This window comes from Strix aluco, chromosome 16 (genome assembly GCF_031877795.1).
Source record: "Strix aluco isolate bStrAlu1 chromosome 16, bStrAlu1.hap1, whole genome shotgun sequence".
In the NCBI taxonomy this organism is placed as follows: domain Eukaryota; kingdom Metazoa; phylum Chordata; class Aves; order Strigiformes; family Strigidae; genus Strix; species Strix aluco.
Genome location: NC_133946.1, coordinates 15,290,431 through 15,315,122, shown reverse-complemented (window position 1 = coordinate 15,315,122; position 24,692 = coordinate 15,290,431).

Genomic DNA, 24,692 nt, shown 5'->3' with positions numbered 1-24,692 from the left:
GGTGCTCAGCCTGGGCTTGGTTGGCGTCATCAACCCAACGCGTGTGGGAAACTGTGCGTGAGATGAGTTCTGGTGGTCCCAGTAGCAGGAGGCCACTGACACCAGTGCCTTTTTGTCTCCCTGCTATGTGACCCACACAGATCTGTGACAAAAAGGGGAAGAGCCAAGAAGAAGGAGCTGTGGCCCAGAGACATTGCCCTAGTGTGCCCTGTGTGGCACGCAGGCCACAGCCCGAGCAGTCCTGTGAGGGGCAAGCCAAAACCCATAAAATTAGGATAATTAGCCTTATATATAGCAGTGTCATATTTCCTCTCAGGGGGACCCCCAAAGCAGTTTAGGGATTTCTCAGTAGAGTGTTTTTTCCCCTTTTGTGACTTCAAATGTTTCCTCCCTCAGCCTTGAAATACGCTGAGTGCTTTTCTTGTGTTACAGGTAGAGCTGTAGAGTTTTACCCTTCAGGGTAATCGAGCAGTCATTGGTTTTACTTTTATTTTTACCCTCCTCTTTGTCTTTCAAATGTCTACCAAGCCATTGTCATCTTGAAAATTAATTTTTAAAATCCATAGTTCTTTTATAGTTCAAACTTGCTACAAAAGCAAGATCCAAATTATGCTGTAGTCTATGGAGAATTATGAGTGTGTTAGGTAGGGCTGCAGTTTCTGTTCTTAATAAAATAAAGTTACAAAGACATCTTTCTTCAGAGTAACTTCCTTCAATTACCCTTTTTTTTCTTTGCTAATGTTAATAATTCAGTATGTGGAAGCGAAGCCTTAAAAGGGGAATAAACACTTCATGTGCTGACCAATAAATAGACTTTTTGAGCTCAAAATAATGAGCATAAATGCAGTCCGAGGTTTGTTGTTGGGCTGTGGTGTGGTCTCAATAACTCTGGGGCATTAAGTGCAGCTAGATCATGCTGCCTGAGGAAAGCCATGAGAGGACAGTGCTGGGTGTCAAGCGCCAGGCATTTGATCAGTTTGTCTTAACTTTTTAGGTTCATTTATCCAATCCCCTGGAAAAGCCTTTTACTACTGCACTACATATTATGCTGCCTGCTTTTCCTGTTAAGTAAGGAGTATTTAGGGAAGGCAACGGGACCACTAGGTTTTGCACAACAGTAATTACTTCGGGCTTCAATACCAGGGACCTTTTGACCCAACTGCCACTCAGGCCGAATCTGTCATGTTTAATCCCTCATGCCCCATCTATCCCTGGGAAGCTGCAGAGGTGTCCTATTCCTTGCCCTGAGTCAAAGAGCTTCTGGATACTTACATATAAACAAGGTCTAAAAGGTAAAATTCATGTGGTGCTTCATCTTGAATTGTTTCAGTTAAACTGCCAGCAGTTAAAAGGCAGGGTTGAGGTTAAGTATTGTGTCTGTTCTGTCTCTGCCCCTGCCTTGCGGGTTGGCATGGAGCTGGTTGTTAATTACTGAGCTTTTGAAAACAATTTTACATTTTGGCTTCATGTTTTTGTTTCCTCAAGTCCAGCTCTGCCAAAACAGCCCCATTTAATCATTGTTTAGTTTTTAGACTGAATGATCCATACAGGTGTGGGTAGCCACTGGCTTAGTTTCTGGTTGTTAAAATCAGGCTGTTTGGTTAGTCATGATTCTTGATTTCTTCATAAATTCTGGGGGTAGAAGTACAGGCACAAAAATGCAGAGTATTAATTAAGAGTCTTTTGGCCCTATTATTTAGTTTGTCCTTGGGTTGGCCCACTCCTAATTACTACCCTGTTACTATTGCTATTATTCTTGTTTAATGAGATAATCCAAATAATCTCATTTCAGTTTCACAGATCATTAGATCCAACACACTTATTAATAGGCATTTGCGAGCTCTTTATGTCCACTCAGCTGTTTTCAGTCTTTCTCTTATGCTCTATGATGGAGGGAAGAGATGTGCTGAACATTTGCAGTTGGGTATGTTTCTTCAAAGTATTAGCACTTGTCACCATATATTGTTTAAACAGCTGCTGCTTTCTGTTAAGTGCAGTAATAAAAATGTTGTACATCTTGGCCAGAGGTGTTGACTGTGTTAGTGAAGAGTGGCTAGTGAAGAGGGAAGCGCTGCAGTCTCTCCCCTGCCAAACAGGGTCACCTTTCCCACGCAGGCAGTAATGCGCAGCCGACGCGGGGCTGCTTCGCTCCACTGACAGTCGGATGAGAGCGGACAGGGACGTTCTCCCCCCGACTTCCCAATGACAGTCAAAGGCACAGGAGCGTTAGGGGACCATCTAGTTCATTGCTTCCCAATCTTTTTAGCCAGCCGATTCCGTGTTCTTCACAGGTCTCCCCAGAGTGCGCCAGTCACAGACGCGTGCCCCATGCCTCATTGCCTGTTTGTAAGTTCCTCGCTGGTGAGATGTGCCTCTGGAGCAGGGAGTGTGGATCAGGTACATCTGGCGGGATGACGGTGAGCATAGGTGTGCCCTTGGTAGAAGTATTTGCAGTGTCCTGTTACCCCACACATCTCCTGTCCACACCAATACCTACATGTGCTCTCTAACGCTGTGACTTGGATTCTGCTTTTGTGCAGAGCTAGTAGAGGGGTGCTTGGATATCTGTATGTTTGCTGGGACCATGTTGTTTAAAACAAAGAAAATTCTCCACAGAATTGAAATAAAAAGGTGTGTGTGGCTGTGCTTTTGTACCAACAATGAAGAAAGCTCCAGTTTTTATGCACATGTATAGAATTAAATGTAAAGAGTAACAAACTCTTTGCTGCTTTCGATAGTGAACCTGGAACTCTGGAGGACGTGCGCTCTTCTAGTCGTGTCAGTCAGCTGCTAAGGGTGACAGTCCTGGCGCTGAAACTGTCGCGCTTTGTCACTGTGGTTCGAGGACAGGCAGACATTGCTGACTGAACAGCGAGCGAACGGTGAAACGACAAAAGGAAAAGAGTTAGAAAAATCAACCCTGTTTCATCGTTAAGCAAACTGGCACGGGCTGTCCAAGCAGCTGAGGTTGCCCTCTATTCTGTGAAACTCTTCTCCCTGCTGCGTCCCCCACGTGTGTCTGTGATATAAATGGAAAGAGAGCTGCTAGAAACGGCTGTGGGCTGGAGGCTTTGCCCTGGCAAACCATGCGTGGCACAAAGGCCATGGCCCTTGGTTCTTTTAAAGCTGAAACTTGCTAAAAGGCAAGAGCCAAACTGCGCTGCACTGAACAGCTGATGAATTGTCAGTGTCCAGTGAAGCTGTTCTTCACGGGGGAAAAACTCCATCTGTTCCACTCATGATCACTGTGGGCCTGTCTTCACCACTACAACACTTTGAAGTTCAGCTCAAAGCCTGGCCTCTAATGTAGCCTGCATTCACATGCAAAAGTTTTTAGCCTGATTAAGTGTTAGCTCTTTGTAAGGAAATGTGCCTTGAGGCTTGCTTAATGCTGCAGTGGGGACAGCACAGGCTGTGGATTTCTCGTTTCATACCAGCCCTGCTTAAGCAGGATTTAGCAGTCTCATCCTCCGGTCCTTCTTCCCACCCTTTCACTCCCTTTTCTGTTGTGTCGACAAGGTTACTGATGCAGAAGGGTGGTAAGCTGGAGTGAGAGTCAGTATAGCTTGAGAATCAAAAAAAAATAATCATAAAACAAGTTGGGGGTTTATTTGGTTGATTTTTACAATCTTTTCTCTCATCTGGTTTACTGTGCTGCTGCACAAACAGCTATGTCAGAGAGTGGAGCAAAGGTAGGAGCAAATCTCTGCCCAAAAAGCGACAGGAATTGTATAAGGTTTGTTTTCATGTTTGATGGCAGGGCCAGCGACAACGCTGAGCTAATGCCATCTGCGCATCCAGTGCTGTCACCCCAGTTATGCCAACGCAGCTGGCTGCAGGGTTGCACTCGGGGTCCCTTGGAGCAGCTTCCCGGCACAACAGTGATGTGTGCCAGCGCTGCTGAAACCCCCACGCCAACCGCCCTGCCGCCTGGCGCAGCCTGGGCAGGGTTCCTAACTCTCCTTATGTACTCACTTGAAGAGCAGGGAAGGAGCTTAAGGGAGGATAATCCAAACTAACACTGCAGTGAAAACAATTCCCTTACCTCAAATATCACTAAAGACTCTTCTGCCCTCCCAAACCTCTGACTCCACTGTCCTTTAACAGCAGCCGATATTCTTCTGGCACAGACTACAGCAGGGAAAATTAATTGCTCTGTAATGACAATCCTCCTCTCAGAAACTGGCCTTCTGTTCTGTGTAAATGGACGGCAATCTGTGGCCTATCAACAGACTGTTTCCTTTGGGGAAACAGCCTTGCAGTTCTCAAATTCCCCTTTACGCTACTGACTATTGGCATCTCTTCCTACCTCAAGATCTGCTACGCTGCTGCACGTTTTTTTTTCTCTTTAATTAATTTCTTTCAGCTCTGTCAGGATACAGGGTAATTAAATGCTTCAGTATCTTGTCATAAAAATGCCGCTTTTCAGAGGAATTGTCTTAATGAGCCTGTTTTTCAGTATAGCAGAGGCTCATCTATCAGTCCAGTGTATATTTTTAGAGCATGGCATTAGTCAGAAAAGCCCATTAGATCGTTATACAAGTGGCTGAATCAGCAAACTGTATCTGCTGCTATCCTGTCAAAGCAATAACGTTAACATTATCAAAGTGATTAAAAGCCATTCATTCATTTTGCATCTGGGTTGACAAGTTCATTCCTGTAGAGGCATACAGTATGAAGCTGTAAGAAAGGAAGACTAAAAGCTCATCATATCACTCAACCTAAAGATCTATCAGTGTGTGACATGCGATCAAAACATGACGAGTGAAACATCGGACGCCTGAGTTCTGTCATATGGTGGGTTGTCACTGGCAAAGCAAAATCATTCTTAGCCTGGGAGCCATTTTTTAAGGGTGTGCATCTTTATGCAGTGAGTTTAAAAAGTTGTGTGTGCTTGAACAGGGCAGGGTTTCCACAAGAGATGTTGTCCTTCAACTCTTGGTCACCCTCCTGGAGCTTCAGAGCAATGATAGTGCTGCTGGTCTTTCCCTGTGGGAGTTATGGGGTGAGTTTGACTAGTGGGTTCCTCGGCTCTTCAGTCCTCCATGGTAGCTGTTGAGGGCTGGGCACTTTATTTGCAGTTCTTGGCCTTGGCAGGGGGGTGTTGTTTGTCCACTGTTATACCTACACAGAGCAGAAGTTACAGGAAGGACAGACAAGGGTTGACATCGCTGTGATGACCTTTCTGAAAAAGCTGAGTGGACAGAAAGGTTCAATTCCTAGTGGCTACCCTGGGGAAACTGCTCAATTGACTTGCTTTTGAAAAGGGCAGCATGTGCAGATCCTTTCTAGGATAGGGTGTGATTGTGAAATGCTGAAAGTTAGAAGAGCAGTCCATGCTCTGAAACTGGAGTGACAAAATACCTGTTGGCTGGAGTGGGAAATTTGCATGTAGAGGGCTCTGTTTTCCACCAACAAATGTAAAGCAGCTTTGAGTTCTGCAAGTCAAATTGTGCATCAAGGAAGGAAAAGGCAGAGGATGGGAAAGGCAAACCATTGCTTGGTAAAAATCCAACACCTGTTTTCACTAGTGATCCCACCTACTCAGTTCTGATCCGTAGGTGAATGTATTGAAGTGCATTAAAAAGAACCCAAACAATAACGATCCAATGAGCTATCACACTGAAGTACACATGTTTAGCTGACACTTTTTCCCCGTTGTAGATTGTCTTAATTCTGCTGGTGTCAGTGTGGCCCTTTATTATTATTCATTTTAGTGCCACGAGTCTGTTGTGGTGAAGGGTCACTAACACTATATGTCTGTTTTAAATGAATGTCTTGTGATTACATCTGTATCAGTGTGTCAGACTTTTATGCTGTGTGTGCTTGTGCATGCCTGCTTGAGGGGCATTTGCCCTTTTAATGGTTGTTGTGCATGCTATGCACAATTTATTCTTCTCCTACCACGATGAAGAAAAACAACAATTTTTTCTGGCATTTTTACTGTGCAAAGAAAAAAAGTAGCAAACCTGCTGGTTGGTGTTTATCCAGGGAAGAACTGATCCAGTAGAGCATCAGTGGTATTCTCAGAGCCCATGAAGATTAAAATCCATAGAAACTGGGGGGCAATTTACACACTTTAGATACCTAACTATGAACTGCAACCTGGGAATCTCTTTCCCATTGGTAGGCATGTACTTTCTAGTCACTCGGCCATAGAGTCCTCCTGCTCATTGAATTTGTGTCCTCATCAGCACTCTTCAAATCAAGAAAATTAATGCTTGAAGCTGTTTGCTTAATTATCTTCACTAGCTTGCTAATATGAATCATGCCTGGGAAACAATTTTTTCTGATTTTTGAGGAAAAAAATGAGGAAGTGGCTGACTTACAAACAAACAGTGAATTCAAATCGTCAGATAACTGTGAGGTTTAAAAGATAGAAACTATGATGTTTCATTTTGAGGAGCAAGATATGAATTTCTGAAAGGCATTTGAAAATGCACAGAATGGTTGCTAGGTTTGCTCTGATAAATATATCTCAGTAGAACAAGTTGAAAGAGAGAATTGGAATAGTAGTGCTTTCTGTGCAAAATACTGGCACAGATACAGGCATGAGGATGAACACCTGAATATTTTATGTCTGAGAAGGCAAATCTAATGATCTGTTGTTGTTTTTTGTCTCTTTTATCTATCAGAAATTTGAGCATCAATTTTTACTGGTGATTTGCTTTGTATATACCCTTTGCCAGCTGGACTGTATTATAGCTAAGTTGTAGTATGTAGAGCACAGGAGATCAATATTTCACTTTAAGTGTCTGCCACAAGAGAGCAGTGTTGGTGTAATAAGCTAGGAGAGTGTGTCTGGTAGCTTAATTCTTCCATGAAGATGTACACTGAAGTACTGGAACAGAAATTCAAATACAGTACAACAAATCTTCTTGGAGCTCAGCAGTATTAAGGGATAAAAATAATGAATGGTGCCTAATTTCAGGTGTTGAGTTTCAAGTTTCTTAGAGACATAATTATGACTATGGAATCTTTGCAAAATTTCAAGGAGTTTATATAAATTTCATCACACTACTGATAATCTAAAGATGTTTGTTGCCATATTTTCTGGTGTAACTCCATTGAAATCAGTGCGGTTTCACTGGTGAAGCTTTGTGGTGTGTGCATGTGGTACAGCCAGTTCCTCACACCTGCAGGGAACAGCTTCCACCAAGTGTGCTGAACACTGAGGTTGCTCCAGACTTTTCAGAGCTGGGTCTAAGCTCTGTGGAGTCGCAGTCTGGGAGTTCTCTGCGCATAAGTTCTATGCTGGATCAGGCTCTTTGGCACCCAGAGTTTCCTTCATTTTTTAAACACGTAACTCATTCTGCTGAACTGCATGGTGTTGGAGAAGCTCAAAGCTACTGCTCTGCTGCAGGTGCCCAAATCCCAAATATACTGAACAATTACGACTGTGCCAGTAGATTCACTGCTCCCTACCCTTTCCTGGCTGGGGACCAGAGCTACAGTGGTACTTGAAACATATTACTGTCAATTTCTCCTCAAAAAAAAATAAACCCCCAACTTTTATTTGGAAAATTTGTATGGGTTGGTTTGGAAGTAATTAACCTTAATTTGTTTGTAGTTTCTTAATGAAAATCTGCCTCAATATTCCAAAAAATAACTGCATTCACATCTTGATCAAAATGACTCATTTTCACTGAAATACATTAAAAATCTCTTTCTATCGATAAAAATTGAAACAAAATTTTTTAAAGCATGTGTCTGATAGTTACTGACTTGAAAGCCCAGAGTCTGATTTTGAAACTGCCAATTCACTTGGTGCTGTCAAGGGTGTTTCCATGTGATAGAATGCTTGCTATCTAAAAATGACAAGGCAAGTATGTGTCAAAATGAGATCCAACAGAAGCCAGGCTTAGGCCTAAGAAAGCAGGATGGATTACCTTGAAGACAAGATGTGTTTAAAGGAGGAAAGGATGTAAATGGGGAGAAGTTGCTAGGAAGAAAAAAATATGAAAAATGATCCAGTCATGAAGCGACGTTTTAAGCTTGAAATAAGTAGAAGAGATATAGTAGACTGCATTATCTCTTGATACGATAAAATGCTGAACTTAGCAGAAATAGATCAGCAGATAATTTGATCCATTTGGAGAAGACCAACAAAAGCAGTTGGGTGAGAGGAAATTATGGGAGAGCATGGCTGTACTACGTCAGGGTATAGTGGACTAGACAGCTTATTGGCCTATCTCCAAATATCTGCTACTGGATGCTTAGGAAGACGTAGCAGAAATGCTGTGTGACAAGTTCACGGTTACTTTTCTCCTGCTTTACCTGTTAGTTTTCAGAAGACAAATGGGGAGAAGGGGTCACAGTATGCAGTATCTTGTAGGTGAGAATGAGAGCTGGAATAAAGTGTATCTGAACTGATTAGCCAAATTAGTGCACTTGCTAAAGTAGCCAAAACTGAGTTTCATTTTGACTAAAAATAGTTGTCTTATCTAAATATGTCATGTATCTACTATGCCTTCCACTTCCGAAATGTTATCGCAGCTGCAGTGTCCTGCATCCTAAATTTAGAACCATTCATCCTACTGAATTTTCCAGTACAGTAGATGGATGCAGCAGCTTTTTTAGAAACTAAAGAATAGAAAAGGTTAAGAATAACATAATGCAGAGCCGCCATACTGAAATACCTGTGCTTAATCTTTGGTAGCTATTACTGTCTTCAGTTCTTATTTTAAGTAAAGATTATATAAAATGTGTAGGGATTTTACAGTGTCTGAATTACCAGCGATTGTTCTGGGTTTTTTTAGTATACTGACAAGTGTCCTTGACACCCCTTTTCTAAAACATTTGACTGTAGTCTGAGTCACACAGAACATGAACTCCATTGGCTGCTTATTGCTGTAAGTCAAATTTGAATGTGAAATAGATGCCTAATTTGCAGCAACATGAGACCAAGAATTTCCAGAGCTTTATAGATCTATGGCTTTTTATGAGCCTTCACAAGTAGAGATTGTTTGGGATTTGGTTGGGGTTTTTTTCACAGGTACATGCAGAAACAAGGTCACAAAATCTTTTTTCTTTTGCTCATATACAGTTGTCAGCACAACAGCTCCTATAATATCCAATAGCCAATATATTTTCATACTTCAGGATTTCTCAGAATGCCTTTGACTAAGTCCAGGTTTAAAAGTGTATGCTATTTTATCAGTTTTTGTGAAGTGGTTTTAAACTCCTCCTTTGTATTCCATCTAATCAAAATTTCTTTAAGAGACTGGAACAATCTATTGACAGAATAGGTGAGTAAGCCTTTATGTTTAGATTAGTTAGAAGGTTTCTCATTGGCTGATAAACTGAGCAGAGTTCTTGATACAGCCTGAACGGCTGTTAGATCTGATAAAATGCATATGAAATGTTGAGTTTGTCCTAATGTTTTGCCAGTTCTTTCCTTAAAATTTGGTAGTGTTACGCATGAGTGTAAAGTATGAGTTCGTAGCAGAAAGTTGCTTTTTTGTATCTGACCAGGGCTGCAAAAATCTTGAGGGACTTGTAGATCAACAGTAAAGCTACTGATTTCCCCTAATCTGTACAGCTGTTTCCTGTTTGGAAACTCTATAAACTCTATTGATAGTGAGAATCAAGTTCTTAAACTGGATTCCTACGGTAACTTAGAACATAAACATTGTATGAATGGTACAGGAGGAAAAAAAAAGGTGTTTTCTGACAATCTGAACATCAAAATGCAGCTCCTCATGGTGGCCAAGCCAAAGCAGTCTTTAGACTCAGCTATGTGGAGTGAACAGTGCTCAAAGTGGATTTCATGCTCACACGTCCTCCTTTGTGTTGGTGAAAAGAGAGGCTCCTGCCCAATGCGGGGCGGCGGGACTCGGATGCCATTCCCAAAGTGGGCTGGCTGCGAGGCTGCCGCTCTCCCTGCGCTGCCTGCTCTCAGAGAGAGACGGTTTTGTTGTCATCTGCAATTTCAATGCTTTTCAGAGAGCTGCAAATCCCTTGTAGAAAAGTCGTCGTCATAAAAGTCAATTTTACAGTCAACGGTTGTAAGAGCTCGCAGGCGGGTTGCTATTTTAGTCAGCTAGGATCATGTGGGGCTCCTGCAACAGCTGGTTTGTTTGTGGAGTCTTTTTAAAATTCAGACTTTGATATAATTTTTAAAATATTTCTTCTCATTTTTCAGTTAGGATAAGAAGAAATAAAGGGAGAGCTGGGCTGAGCATCTTCCCTAGGAAGTAATGAATTTTGTATCTTAAGCCAAGTTGTTCTCATCAAGCTGGATTTAATGATGATTTGCTTTCTGAGGGACCAGATGGTTTTGATGCCTGTCTGAACTTTGTCATTATCTTCTCAATCTCCAGGTGTAACCTCTGACCCTTCTCCTAGGCATCTTTTTGCTGCCAAACCTGAAATCCCAGTTGCTAGCTACCTCACTCAGGTTGTTTTCAATTCTAATTCCTTAGCTTTTGGGTGAGCCAGTAAAACCCAGGTCCATTTTGCTTCTTTCTGTTGTGAAGGGCACGCTGCCATTTTCCAACAGTTTGGCATTCTCAGCAAGTTCTGTTTTGTAATCACCCAGGCTAACACTCTGGAAAACCGATTTGGTCATTTCTTTCTTAAAAAGCAACTCAATTTCTTACTACAGTTACCTCAAGCAGTTCTGTGGCCGTTTCACAGTTATCGCAATCATTAGGAATGTTCATTATTTCATTCTTTATCGTACTTGGCGTTTAGTCAGACATTAAATACACATCGCTCTCTGAAACTTTGCAGCTCTCTTTGTGCGTTGTGTGACCCCATACCTGGACCTTTAATCAGGCTGTGGGAGTGCTCTTGTATTGCACTTCCTGAGATGAAGAATAGGGCTCTGTAAGAGAAAGTGACTCAGGATCAAAGATTAATAATCACCCTTTCATTGTTGCTCTTGCCATTTGTCCATTTCAGAATAAAAGGCATAGGATTCAAGGGGAGGGAAGGCAGAATTTCAGGCAATGTGATTTATTCCTTACTGTATTTTTAGATTTCTTTATGTATTTTAGTCAAAAAGCTAGAGCTCACAACCAGCTCAGAGGTAGAAGTCCATTTACAGTAGAAATATTCTGGCTCCTAAAGGCAGATCCAGATCTAAACTTTTGCAAAGCTTTGAGGTGGGCTTTGGTTCAGACTTGTGGCCAGTTATTATTTGCTATTACAGCAGATATTGGCCCCTGCTGAGATCAGAGCTTCCTTTTGCTAAGTAGTTCATATAAATTAAGAGACAGTTTCACAATATGAAGAAAAAGGACAGAACAAGAGTGCAAGAAAGGAAACATTATTTTCCTTTGTGTATTTGTAAGATGACAACTGGGTCTGAAAGTTTATGAAATATTTGGGAACTGAACTTATGTCCCCAGGCCAGTGTTCAATCATAAGATATCCTTCCTCTGGTTTTTTTTTTTTTTTGTATTTACTGCATGGTTGAGATGAGAGTAGAGTGAAATAAGCTCTGAAGCTACATTGAGTGTGTTTGGCAGCTCTTTCTTGAGCTCCCTTCAGTGTATGTGTTTCTCTTTGCCCTTGGTCCCTGTTCCCATACATTGAAATTTCACTGCTGCAAAATATCAGTGCTCCAGTAACAAACAAAGTTGTTCTGAAAAATGACAAGTGACAGATAAAGTAAAGGTCTCTGTCTGGCCTTTCACCCTGCCAGAATTTGTCATTTTTGTCTGCGAGTAAAATATAAACTTGAGGGGTTTTATTAAACTTCACATTCTGCTGTGTTAGTTCTTAGAAATAGAATAATTTTGGCTGTTAGCTTTATAGACTATAATCCTGAATTGGATATCACTATGTATGTTATACTCTTCTTTTGCCCCCACCCCTTTTATTCTTATTGGCCTTGAGTTATGTGATTAGGCCAGACTGCCAGATTTTGTCTGAAAATGAAATGCTTCCAGTTCTCAGTAGGGTGGTTAGAGTGCGAACCTAGGGCTTGAAAACAGAAAGCCCAGAAATCAAAGATTCTCAGCTTTTTATTTTTTAATCAAAAGATTTCTAAACTGTTACTGTTGTTTTCAGGGACTGACTCAAGTTTGAATACGCAGGTTTGGTAATACTGTGTTGTATGTCCCTTCTCAAAACAGTGCCCGAAATACAGTGACGTGTGCTGGGCTGTGACCCCTTTATTTCATGTAACACTAGGGCACGAAGCGGGCACTGGGCTTCGCTGGTGGATGCCCTTGACACAGAGTGCTCCACCACAGGGCACTGAGCCTGTTCTAGCAGCTCATCCTTCACACAGCAAGCCCAGGCAGGGTGGGACAAGGAGAGATGTTAAGAGCAAGGAGCAGCCCAGCTATGGTATCTTTGCTTTCCTATGCACAACTGATAAAGCCAACTGCAAATTACATCAGCCGTAGGGGGTAAAAGTTTTGGCTAGAGTAGACCACAGTGTTTGTATAAAAATGAGGAAAAGCTGGGAATGAGTGTGTTCAGGCAGCAAATACAGGTTGTGTGTCTTGCCAAGGCAGTGGAAATATCTTTTTTTCCTAGATGTCTTTTCAGTCAAGTAATAAAGGCAACCTCAGGCAAATGGTTTCTGTTTCCATTCATCTAACGTACATATTTTAAGACCTACTCTCATGGGAAGTTTTACCTGCCTTAATAATGTCCCTTTTATTGTTGTCTTTGTCCTCTGTGTCCCCTGTCACCGAGAGCAGTGTGCCAGGATAATGGGAACTGGGGCATGGATCACATCACAGTTATCAGTGGGAATTATGTTCGTGCATCAGAGGGAAAACTTCAAAATCTTAGAAGCAGAGATATTCTTGATCTCCGGTACAGAAAAGTGCATTGTATTTAATTTATGTTGTCATCTCGCGTTGTCCTCACGTCCTCACAGTATCAGGGAGGGATAAACGCTTCTTTCAGATTTACCAGACTAAACCCACAGTAGTTATGCTGAAAGTGTATGAAACTTGACCTAGAATATGTGCTAGTGTTGGGTCTCCGTTAGCATAGTATATAATCTGAGTGCTGCATATGACAGGAGCTATAGGGTAACAGCCTTGCAACAGGGAAACTTTGCTTAGAAAAGTTTTAGAATGTCTTTTCTCCTGCTGTCTAAGACTTTCCCAGGGGCTGGTGTCATGGATCGTTAGAGAATACACTGAATGCACCTCATGTAGGCCAGCAGGTAAACTGATGTAATTTCAATAAATTGGCTTGGATAAGCAAGAACAACAGCAGGCAGTATCCTTTGCTAACCTTGGAACTGATTAGTATGGAAACTATGTATTCATCTCAGAAGGTGCCTGATAACCCAAAATGAATTCACACCATGATCATTAAGTAGAAAATTAGATCTTGGAGAGACATTTTGGCATAGTCATGGGTAGGATTACTCAGACATACCATTGATTGTCCTCTAGTTTTACATACATATACCAAAACCAGATTTCATATTGCCTCTTCCTCTGATTGGTGACATAGTTTCTTTGGTTAGAGAACATGACAATGACATCTTCTGAACAGGGCACTCTGGCAAGCCCTGTTCCCTTTGCCAGGGGTTTCAAGGAGGTGCAGCTGGCCTGCCTGCCTTCCGCAGCATTACTGGGGGAGCCAGCGACAATCCAGTCCTGCTAGTGTCTTTTTAAGTGTGATGCACTAAGCTCTGCAAGGGGTGCACATGCTGCTAGAAAACTCAGCACTGCCCGGGTGGAAGACTTCAGCAGAGGGAGAGCTGGGGACTTTGTACTCGGCAGCATCAGGGCAGCTGCCCCAGAACAGTCGTCTCCGCAAACCGAGATGCCAGGACTCCTTGGCTTCTTGTAGATGCAGACAAGTCAGACCTGTGTAATGAGCTTTGGTGTGTTCACATTGTGTGTGTTGTGAAGGGATGAACTTTGATGGGCTCCTAAAGTGATAGTATAGGTCCACATGTGAAACAGGTACATGGGCAACTTTTGAACTGTTATCTAGACAGCTTGTTTCACTGAGAGGGAGGGTGGGTTTCTGATGACAGCATGAGGTCTGTTTTGTCCGTAGATCTACATGTACACGAAAAGTGTTTTGCTATGACAGTTTACTGGATGAGTGAAGCAATTCTGTTGTGCATAAAGCCTTGAACCTCCTTGTCTCACAGCATGCAACATTTTACTTTTCCGGGAACGTTTTTACGTGTATGTCTGGATGGCAGCTACCAGCTGCTTGGCTCTCATCTCACCTCTCCTTTTCTCAGTCAGAGGAGGTGCTGGGAGTCTCTGTATTAAATCTGCTTCATGAAGGCAAAATTACAGTTGGTCATGGCAAGGAGTTTGCAGAGTGTGGCTGAAAACAGTCTTGTGAATTTAACTAGGACGCTAGCTCCTGGGCTGCTGCTTAAAGCCCACGGTAAAAAGCTGTTGGCCAGTGCTGAGAGGTATTAGTGAGGGTGGACCATAAGCTTTAGGTTCATTGCATATCACTCCTTTATATTATTCTATCTCCATGAGGCCTGGTGGTGCAATAAACTCACGTTCTTTAATCATCTGATTTACATGCCAAGTGTTTTCACTTGGCTCATTAGAAGCTGCACTTCAAAACCTACTTGTTATAGGGAAAGAGGATGTAAGAATTAAAACTAGTAGCAAATCAGGTTTTCTGGGCTCTACTCTATAAGGGTCAGTGTGTTCCTTTAAAAACAGATATTGTGAACTTCAGGCATAGGAAACTGGGAAAAATGCCAGTACAGGATAGAATGAAGATTAATGCAGGCAGCTCCTAGGCAGGTTTTCCACATGTCCTTTACAGGATGTCAATATGCTAAAATTATTTATGAATTTATATAGGATATTATTGTAAAGGCTGCCAATAAAGGCTCTGCTTCTTAACTAAACTGTAGCAGTTCTTATGTTTCAGTGTGAGGCTTCTCCAGCACAGAGCTGCTACTGTGCTGAGCAGTGTTCATGTGAAGAGAATACATTTCTGAAAGGATTATGCTGAAATTGCCCAACTTGTTTCCCTTAGGCTTAAGCTAGATTTAAATTTTGGCTTGTGGATGTGAAAAACAAACACATTGATTTGCGGAATTTCTTCCTGTTCCCAGGAATAAAATAAAGATGAAATTCTTTTAACGCTCTTTTGCTCACACCCCTAAATATAGGGGTGAGCTCCTATGAACAGAAACAAATCTGCCACGTTAGGATAAATATTAGCACCTCACACGTACCATGTCCCAGTTTTTTGCAGATGCTCCAGTTTTTCTATTGTAACCAATTATGTTTGAAACTAGCAGTTTGTCCCAGTTTCCCTAAAATAACACATTACATTTATGAAGTGCCTGTTACCTCAAGTTCTTCCAGCACTTTACAAATGACAAAAATACCTCTTAATACCTGTACAAGCTGGTGGGAGATGGAGGTGGCAATTGGAAATGGAATTACAAAGACAATAACACTGATAAGAAAAACCAAAGTATGGTACTTTGAATTGTTGGAATTAATGAATAAGTTTGAATCTACTTGCATTTTACAGTGTCTGAGATCAAATACTGAGTCAAAGTCTAGAAGAGCAGAAAATGTTAAGGTTCTTTCTTTACATTTCTGTCAGAAATACCTTTGATTGCAGGACAAAAAAACCCAATGAGGGTTGCCAGGATTCCCTGTGGATTTCTATTACGTCTTCTAGTAAAAATCCATTGTTCTAACGCTTTTTAACTATGGGATTTCTTCACTTTTAGTCGATTTTATCAGCTTAATGAGAAAGCTACTGTTCTGTCTTTATTTGGCAGACTGTGTCTGCCAAATGAAAGTTCTTCACAAATTAATTAAAGATTATTTCCTGCTTTGCCTGGCATTCCTCAGTAATAATGCCATTTTTTTCGGAATTCATGCATGACCTTCTCAGTGAAGCTCTGTTGAGCAAAAAAACCCCTAAAGCTTGTCATAAGTGTATCTTTGACTCAGTGCTATTCAACACAACACAGTTCCATTTCTTATTTTCTTTATTCATTGGTGAGACAGGATTATGCTTAATCCTCTCAACAGCCTCATATTTGTGATGTGCTGGCATCTTTTCCATGTATTGTGCTCTGTCAATTATTACAGAGGCTATTAAAGAGATGTGTATAGGACATTTCAAATTGTTGAGCTGGCAAATGTTTACTCCAAGTGCCTTTTGATTCCTAAGGAAATTCCAAGGGGATTTGAATTGGTCCTTCGCTGGTTGCCTTGCATGTTAATTTTCTGCTGTGGTGGGGTTTTTTTGGCAGGGGTATACTAAATATTTATGTCAATGAAACTGTTAGATGAAAAATGCCACCAAACGTAAATCAAAGTGTTTTGCAAAGCAATTTTAGTAAAGCACAAACGAACTTCACAAATAATCCACAGTGTAACCACCCTTTTGTAGCTAAATTTCTCTTCTATCCACACAGGAACAGTGTTATCCCACTTCAGAGATACTAGAAATTGTAGGTGGCCTTAACACAGCTGTAAAAGTTGCATTTAATTATTTTCAACTTGAGATTTGAAATATTGTTCAGCAGAAATGATATGGCGAGTTGCAGAAGGCCAACAAGGCGATGGGTTCCCTTTTCAGTGAAAACAGCAGAAATATTGCTTTTTTCACAGAAACTTCTCCCCACTTCGCAGAATTTCCCAAATCTCCAAGAAGGTTTTTAGTATGTTTGAAACCGTTGCTTCAAAGAATGAGCCCATTATTCTCTTCCTTCTTCCACCTCCAGGCCTGTGGAATACAGTTTAGAGCTCAGTAAATATTGTACAACTCTTTCCTGGGAATCTCTCAGATCCTACAGTGGCTGGACTGATGTCCTTCCCTCTGCAGACGATCCGCATGTTGCTCCTTGGTTCAGAAGTTCTGCGTTGTTCTGTATCTATCCCTGGGTCCTGATACCTGCCAAAATCCAGTTGAAGTGGACTTCCACTGAATGGTTTTTGAAGAATTGAAGGTGGAAGGAAGAGAAGTGAGCCAAACGAGTGAGTTAGTAGAGAGGGCATCCTCCTGACATACACTCAGGAGGCTGCATTTGCCTCTGAATGGTAACACACCTCTTGGAGCAGTTCCTTTCCATCTCTATTCTTGCTTTTTGTCTAGCTTGTCTTTTAAAAGGCATATACTCTTCCAAATAGGAATGGTCTATGTTTTCATGGCTCGTTGTCAGTAGCACCATGATTGCAATTAAGGTCTCTAGTCACTATAGTGCCACAAGTAACAGCCTGCTCTGTCTCCCTGCTGCTAGGAATTGTGGATGCATTGCCATCCCTGAAAATATTATCTCCCTTCTCCTTCTTTTTCCAAGATTGTTTTGTGTCTGAGAAATGGAGTGAGGATGGAGAAGAGTGGTTTTTTTAATCCTTTTCTTCTTTCTTGCTTTGTGATATTTTCTTATTCTCTTGGCAAAGGAGACGTTACGTGGCAGTGACTGCCCTGGCCCTGCTGGCTCAGGCGCTTGTCTCCAAGCTTCAGCAATCCAGCCACGGAAGCCACGTAGGAGCACGTGTGTTGGCTAATGTGTAACTAGCATTTTTCTGCTGCTGTTCTTCCTGAGCCTCAGCTCCTTTTTTTGCAGGACTTCAGTGTTTTCATTTTCTTTCTTTCTTTGAAATATAGGACCTCTTGGATCATTGCATCCAGCCTACTGCTATCACAGGTACAGCAGCATTCAGTCTTTTTCCTAAACCTGCCAAATTGTGTCTTAAACCCAGTTACAATTACTCCCACTGGAATGCTGTTATAAAACCTGCGTATCTCACATTTGTGAGTATTATTAGTTTGCACTGGTGCAGCTGGGATAGCAGAGGGCCATACCAAAGATGCGGCATGTGACAGAGGGAAGTATTTCTGCTGGGCTTATTTCCCCACTTTCCTGAAAGCCGTAAAGTAAGCCAACAAAATATTCTGTGATTTTGCCACTGTAGCCATATAAGATAAGGTGTGGGGTTTTTTTCACATTCTTAGCTGACATACTGTACCATCAAAGCTTTGCAGAATAGACTGAGCCTTATCTGCAGATAACAATGGTACCATTTTGCAGCTGCATTGTTTTTGGAAGTTGCTTCAAGGTATGGGTCAAGTCTGAAGGCAGGATTTCTCTGGGAAGGAAGGGGATAAGGGAGGAGAGAATTTAGGTCACTGTAAGGTGGAGAGAGAAATGTTGGAGTGCCTCAGGTCACCTGCAAGGACTGAGAAATGCCACACAAGTGGCCTGGGGAAAGAACAGCAATTTTTTTCACTTGCAGGTAAAGTGGAGATGCTGTTTAGCCCCCCAAATCTTTTCTCCATTGCTGTGCTGGTGTCACGGGCACATTGACCAAATGGGACTGGTAACAAGCTGTAACTGTGCCCTTAGCTTGCCTCAGCTGTATATTGCATTGCTGTCATAACTGGATCCTCCTCAGTCGTGTGCCTTTGCTCTTGGTAAAAACAATACATCTGTTTTTTCAGACCGTCTTGAATAATCTGACATGCCCCCAAAGGAGGAGAATAGCACTTTACCAAATAAGTTGCTAAACAGATTTACTTACATTGACATTTCTTTATGTGAACAAAGCCTTAGTAGATGCTTAAGCTTGAAATGTTCTAGAAAACATTGACTGTGCTCTTTGGTAGGCATTTGATTTTTCTCGTTCCTTGAAGAAGCCTTTCAGAGCTCATTGCTTCAGGGAATGGGAAAGCAGGAAGCTGATCAACAACAGTTTTCTGACATTGATTTACTGCCTCTTTAGATGACGGCTACTTTCACTGAGAGGCTTTCCTGCAGGAGCTCAAAAGCAGGTGCTAGGAATGACAAGCTTGCTTGGGCAAATGTCAAAACAAGAGGATTTTCAAATTGCAGAATAAATTCAGAACATGTAAAACTCAAAATTCAAAGAATGTTGAAAATCTGCCTGAATCCCCCTTGTGTTAGGGAGGAGCTGCATTTCTCATCCTGTTCCCCCTTACCTGTCCTGAAAGCGCTTTCCTCACTTGTCGCTCTGCACCTGCTCTTTGCTCTCAGGTCATGAGGCACCCCTTGTGTGACATGATTACAAATATTTGCACTTGTTGTGCCAATATATATTGCATTGATCAGTAGAGACAGCTAAGCTTGTGTCTGCTTTTGTGGAGGCTGCATCTTTAAAAGCACCCACAAGAATGAACCCTGGACACAGAGCTGCAGCACATGCTGGTACCACAAGATGCTTTTAATCACCAGAGGTGCCAGGAGTGCCCAGAATACACAGAGGAATGTAACTGAGTAATCTTTAAGGTGTGCAAAATAGGTGTGAAGTTCCAAAATTCTTCCCCCGTGCACCTGATACCTCTGCCAGCCGTGGCCAAATGTTTTGGAAGGTGCATAGCACAGATTTTCTTGTAGGAGAATGGAAATAAGTCACAGAATCCTTTTATATGTTGGGAGACAATTGAGACCGTGAGACCCTGATGCTCTAGGCATCTGTATGCATACCTTGTGTTACCTGGGTGAACATCCTCATTGACTTCCAAGGCTGAATCTATGTAAAGTTAATCACGCACTTCAGTGTCTCCAGGGCTGAAGACAGCTTTGGTTGTCCTAACAGTAAATTTAGAAAGACTAATCATGCTGTCTTTATAGCAGATGAGATAAACTACACCTCGACTTGTTTAAGTCAGGATGAAAAGAACTTCAGGTAAAGTTGGGCTTTTTTTTTTTCCCCCAGCACTGACTACTTGTGTTTAATTGGTTAACTCCCTTCATTTCAATCCCTCTGTGAACTCAGGTCAGTAATGTGATTAATTAATATTACTTAGAAGGGCTTGAGACTTATTAATATTCCTTAGATGGGTGGAATGTGCTGTGTGTTATCTGCTACTGGTAATAGTAGACACAGACATATTCTGAACAGATTCATGACAAACCACTGCCTTTTATTTAAGCAGATAAATTGGTTGCATGTCTTTGTGTCTCTGCCTATCCATCTAACCACTCTGATGTTCTCCACAGAGTTTCTGCATATTTTCAAAATATTTTAAAAGATGAGATTTGAATACACTTTCTCAACAGTGGTCAGGATGTTCCCACCCCCCAAGGAGTTGAAGTGAAGGTGGTGGTTATTTTTTAATTCACATCTCATTTGTCTGGAATACTTTAAGTAAGTGATTTTCTGTAAAATGTCATACATGCTTTATTATGCATTTACAGTGTGATTCAATATTAAGCATTCACAAGGAATTGTATATTTGTCACAGCTGTGGTAAAGCAGCAATGATGCAATTGAGAACAGTGTTGGGCTGTTACAGTAATTTATCCTGGGTATTTGGAATGCTGGAGTATACTGGTTATCTGGATGCATGGCTTTTATTCTGGACTGATGCAAAATTAATTATAATTCCTGATGTTTTATGTGCAGCTGTTTTCCCTTGAGAAAAAGATAATCCCTTTGGGGGCAAAAACTTCAAAAGAACACTGAAAGATCATTGGAATTGGCACTTGTGTTTGCAAGAATCTGAATAACTTCACAAGTAGAACAAGAATAAAAATCTTTAATGTTCCAATTGCAAAAAGCAGTAACTCCAAGAGGAAATCATTAGACATGACCTTCTTGCAAACAGGAATTAATAAAATGTAATCTTAGGCTACAACACATTTTAATTAACTTAATGCTTCTTTCTGATAGATGCTAGTTTCTATAAATATTATCTGCATATACATTACTGCTACGGAAATTGGTATAATCTTGAATTCCAGTCATGTTTCTCCTGAGCAACTTTTTTGATATTTTTATTTTTCCTTCCCAACAGAATGCAGTCTCCACACTGACCCCTAGTTATTAGATTATATTTCAGCCGAACTAGTTACTATGCCTGGCTAACGAGGAAAAATGGCATTTAACTTCAAAGTTGCCTATTTAACAGAAAGAATGTAACAATAATTTGTATCTTTCTGCGTCCATAAGGCTGCCATGAACCAGTAACAACTTTACTTTTTGTTGGGACATTGGCATTGATGCATATAATATAAACTGTAGGTTCTCTTGTGTCCCAAGATGCAGTAGAAGCCACGTATGAGGAAAGTAGGAGCTGCTGCAGAAATAGCCACCATTTACAGGTGTGGGAGAGATGAACTAATGAAAAGAAAGGTGTGAGATGTTAAAAGCCAAGGTTCTGCCTTTCTTGACTTCTCATTTATTGTGCACAGTGAGATGTAGAAATACAGTGTTTGGGCAACAGTTAGTTAACATGGGAAGAAGGACTACTTAATTCTGCAGTGTTTAGTGTGCCTGCTGTTTCTCTTTTCATACTAAAACCTGGTCTTATAAAGTCTTGGATTTCCTCTAGAATTAGTGTAACTATTCTTCACTATCACCAGTGTTATATCAGATTTCGTCATTAGTGATAATGGAACTATCATAGTGTAGAAAGAATGAAAAAAAAATTAGAGCTTAAGAAAACTACCATTTTGGAAATCTTATTTTTTTCACATAGATATTTAACTAGTTAAAAAGGCATAGAGCATCTTTAACAGATGCAATGGTGTTGCAACAATGGGCAAGAGAATCACATCACCAAGCAGGTAGCACATGGAAACATGAGATCACCTTGTTTGCCGCTTCTGCTGGTAGAGGTCTGTTGTATGTCATGCACTTTCAGAAATCTCTGTTCAGAAAGCTGATCTTCCAAGCAGAAACATGGCCATGCAAGGAACAGTTGACTTCAGTAGGGTGCCAAGGTGGTAGAGATGAGCTGAAAGAGCTCAACTCTCCTGGTGTTTCAGCACTTTGTTCTTGATGTTAGTGACAGTGATAAAAGTGCTTGAACTCATGGGACATAGAGAAGAGATTTGGACCGTGTCAGTAAGACAGCTATCATTTTTTAGAAATGAAGAAAAGCTGTTTCCAAAGGGAGAGCTACTGCTACTTGTTTATTCTCTGAGAAGTTCTTTGAGATGTGATGCAGGATTGCCCCATATGGGGAAAATAAGGGTGAAATGGGGTGAAAATAAGAGAAGAGACAAAGTTTCACGACTTTTCCTTTCTCTCTGCACTTCAGAGTGGATTCAGTGGGAAGGAAGCACACTTAGCCTTTCAGCTGGAGAGAACGTTAACAGGGGGCTTTCCTTGCTGGTGAAGTAATACACCCTTCAAATGCACATGTTGATGAGCTTTAGTGGCTTTTTTGAACCAGTAATCTACACTACTTCATTCATTGTAAATGGTATAATGTTTTGCATTTAGAGAGTGCATTTCAGCCAGAGCTTTACAAATACTCATTAAGCCCCGAAACACTGCTCTGGAATAGATGAATAAATTATATGGGGAAAGTAATCATTAGAAACGGTGTTGTTTTGTCGAATGGTGTACAGTTTTCATGTAACCAAGGACTTAAGTGCAGCAAGTCCTTGACACCTATTTTCACTTTCCTATATGAATATTCATTTGGCTTAAGTTAACATTTCATCCCCACATCTTATCAGAATTAAACTTCATCCTCCTCTAATGGAAACTGTGCTGTTTCACTGCTACAGATAATGGTTGGCATCAAATAAATTTGTTCTTTGTTCCAAAACTATGGTTAGAATTCAGTGACTAATCAGATGCTGATAGCAAACACTCAGTTTCCTTTACATCCACGTGACAATACAAAAGACAATTGATATGTGGCTAGCATAAGATTCACTCTTGACATTCCAGGCACACTGGGCTTTGTCAATATACCAATATACAGCTTGTCATTATATGTCGCCTCACTTGGAGTTGTGTTTCTTTTCCCTAGTGCAAAACAGTTGTGCACTGAATTCTATTATAGACGTATCTTAAATACATATATCTTACATATGTCTATATATCTTACACTTGGCTAGTGCTACGTTTTGTTCTTGAAACCCCTCTAGAATGTTAAAACCAAAAGAAAGGGTGCTTCCAGGGACATATGGTGCATTATTAAATGGTTTCTTCTAAAAATCCAGCCTGATCTGGATCTCTGGATGTTTCTCATTACATTAGTATCAGCTTAAATGAAACAAGGTTAGCTGGGTACTCCTATTAAGAAAAAAAGTAGCCATAAGCGTATAATTTTTACTAATTTTCTCAGTGAAGCTAATATTTGAATGGCTGGAGTTGTGGGTGCACTTGATCCTGCCATCAGGTCTTATTACATTGGAACTTAGATGTTCACAGAGCTGAGGGTAAAAGCCTGCAATAACCTAACTCATCTTGTAACTGCTTTATGGAAGCAGTATGCTCTATGTATAATACCTATTTATCTTCATCTTGATTCATTAGCAACAAAATAATCTTAGAAAAGCAAATATTCTCAGAACAGCTACAACTGAAAATTGCAAAGTTGATTTCCCATGTACCAAACTAATTCTTTTCCAGAGTTTACATGCCAGTATCATCATCAATACCATCAGCTGTTTTTTCAGCACTTCCAGAAGGACATAATGCTGATAAAAAGTGGAATTTTTAACGTGATTTTATCTGATTTGCTTCAGCAGCAACAACCCCAAAAGCAGGGTTAATTGGAATAGTGACCTTCGGTTGAAGCATTTCTTGGGAAATTCACCAGAAAGTGGAGAGAATGGCCTGAAGTGAAAATGCCAGCTTGTTATCAATCTCTGGGAATGCCTCAGGCCACCACTGCTGCTGCTCCAGCAAAGCTGCACCCTCCACTCTGGAATTAGCACATTCCCTACAGATTTGCATATAATGGAAGTAGTTGTGATAGTTTCTCAAAAAAGTCTTTGTTTTCACCATGCCTTTGCCAAACCTGAGCCAGAAACGTGTCATCTAAGGAGTCATTTAAGTATTTAAAAAATGAGTACTGCTTTTACACTGTTGCCATGGGACAGCTATAGCAGGAAATGAGCAAAACACCCACATAATTATTGTTGACAGAATACAGTTCCAATTTTATCAACTGTAACCACTATGTGATATGTTGTTAAGGCAGCCATCAACATCTCAGTGAATGAAATACTGATTTGAGAAATGTGCAGTGCCCAAAAGAAATGTACAATTGTTATGCTTGAAAAACAGCACATGTGGAAGACGTCTCCTTGACTGAGATGATACGGGAGTAATTACTGCTAAGTCTCTGAAGAACAATTTGAGTTGTTTTTTATTAAATTTTCGTGTTATGATTGACATTGAAACTGAATGAATCAATATGTAAAACCAGATTACACTGATCTAATGAGATATTGAGAAAGATGATACTTTACAAAACAGTTTTTCTGTGGAAAAACTACACAGTGTAGAGAAAAAACCATAAATTTATCATTTTGCAAACTGCCTTGCTTTTGTTCTGTTTTTGTATTTAATCTGCTTAGCTACTACTTAAATTAGATTTCAGAGAACTCTGTAATTAAGAAGTGGAATATAATTCATCATTTGTAGAGATCACATCCATTAAGTATCTAAATAATAGAAGTTATTTATAACCGTCTTTTATCACAACCTTAGAGAGTTTTAACCATTAATCAGTAACAATGCAGGGATGTCAAAGTATAGAACTGAATCAGGTATAACGATATTCCAGTTTGACAAATATCAGGATATAACTGGCTGATATACATAATTCTGTCTCCTTACTTGCATGGTTACTTACCTCACTGATTAGAAGGAAATCTATTTCAGGTGGGTTTTAGTGTGAATAGTAACAAATTTGTATATTTAAAAGATATATGGAATAGTGCTACTCCCTCAAGAAAGGAAGTCTCAAATAAGAATGAATAATTTTTTGAAAGGTAATATTGCGGTAAACGAAGGTTTCATTTCTTTGATTTATATAAA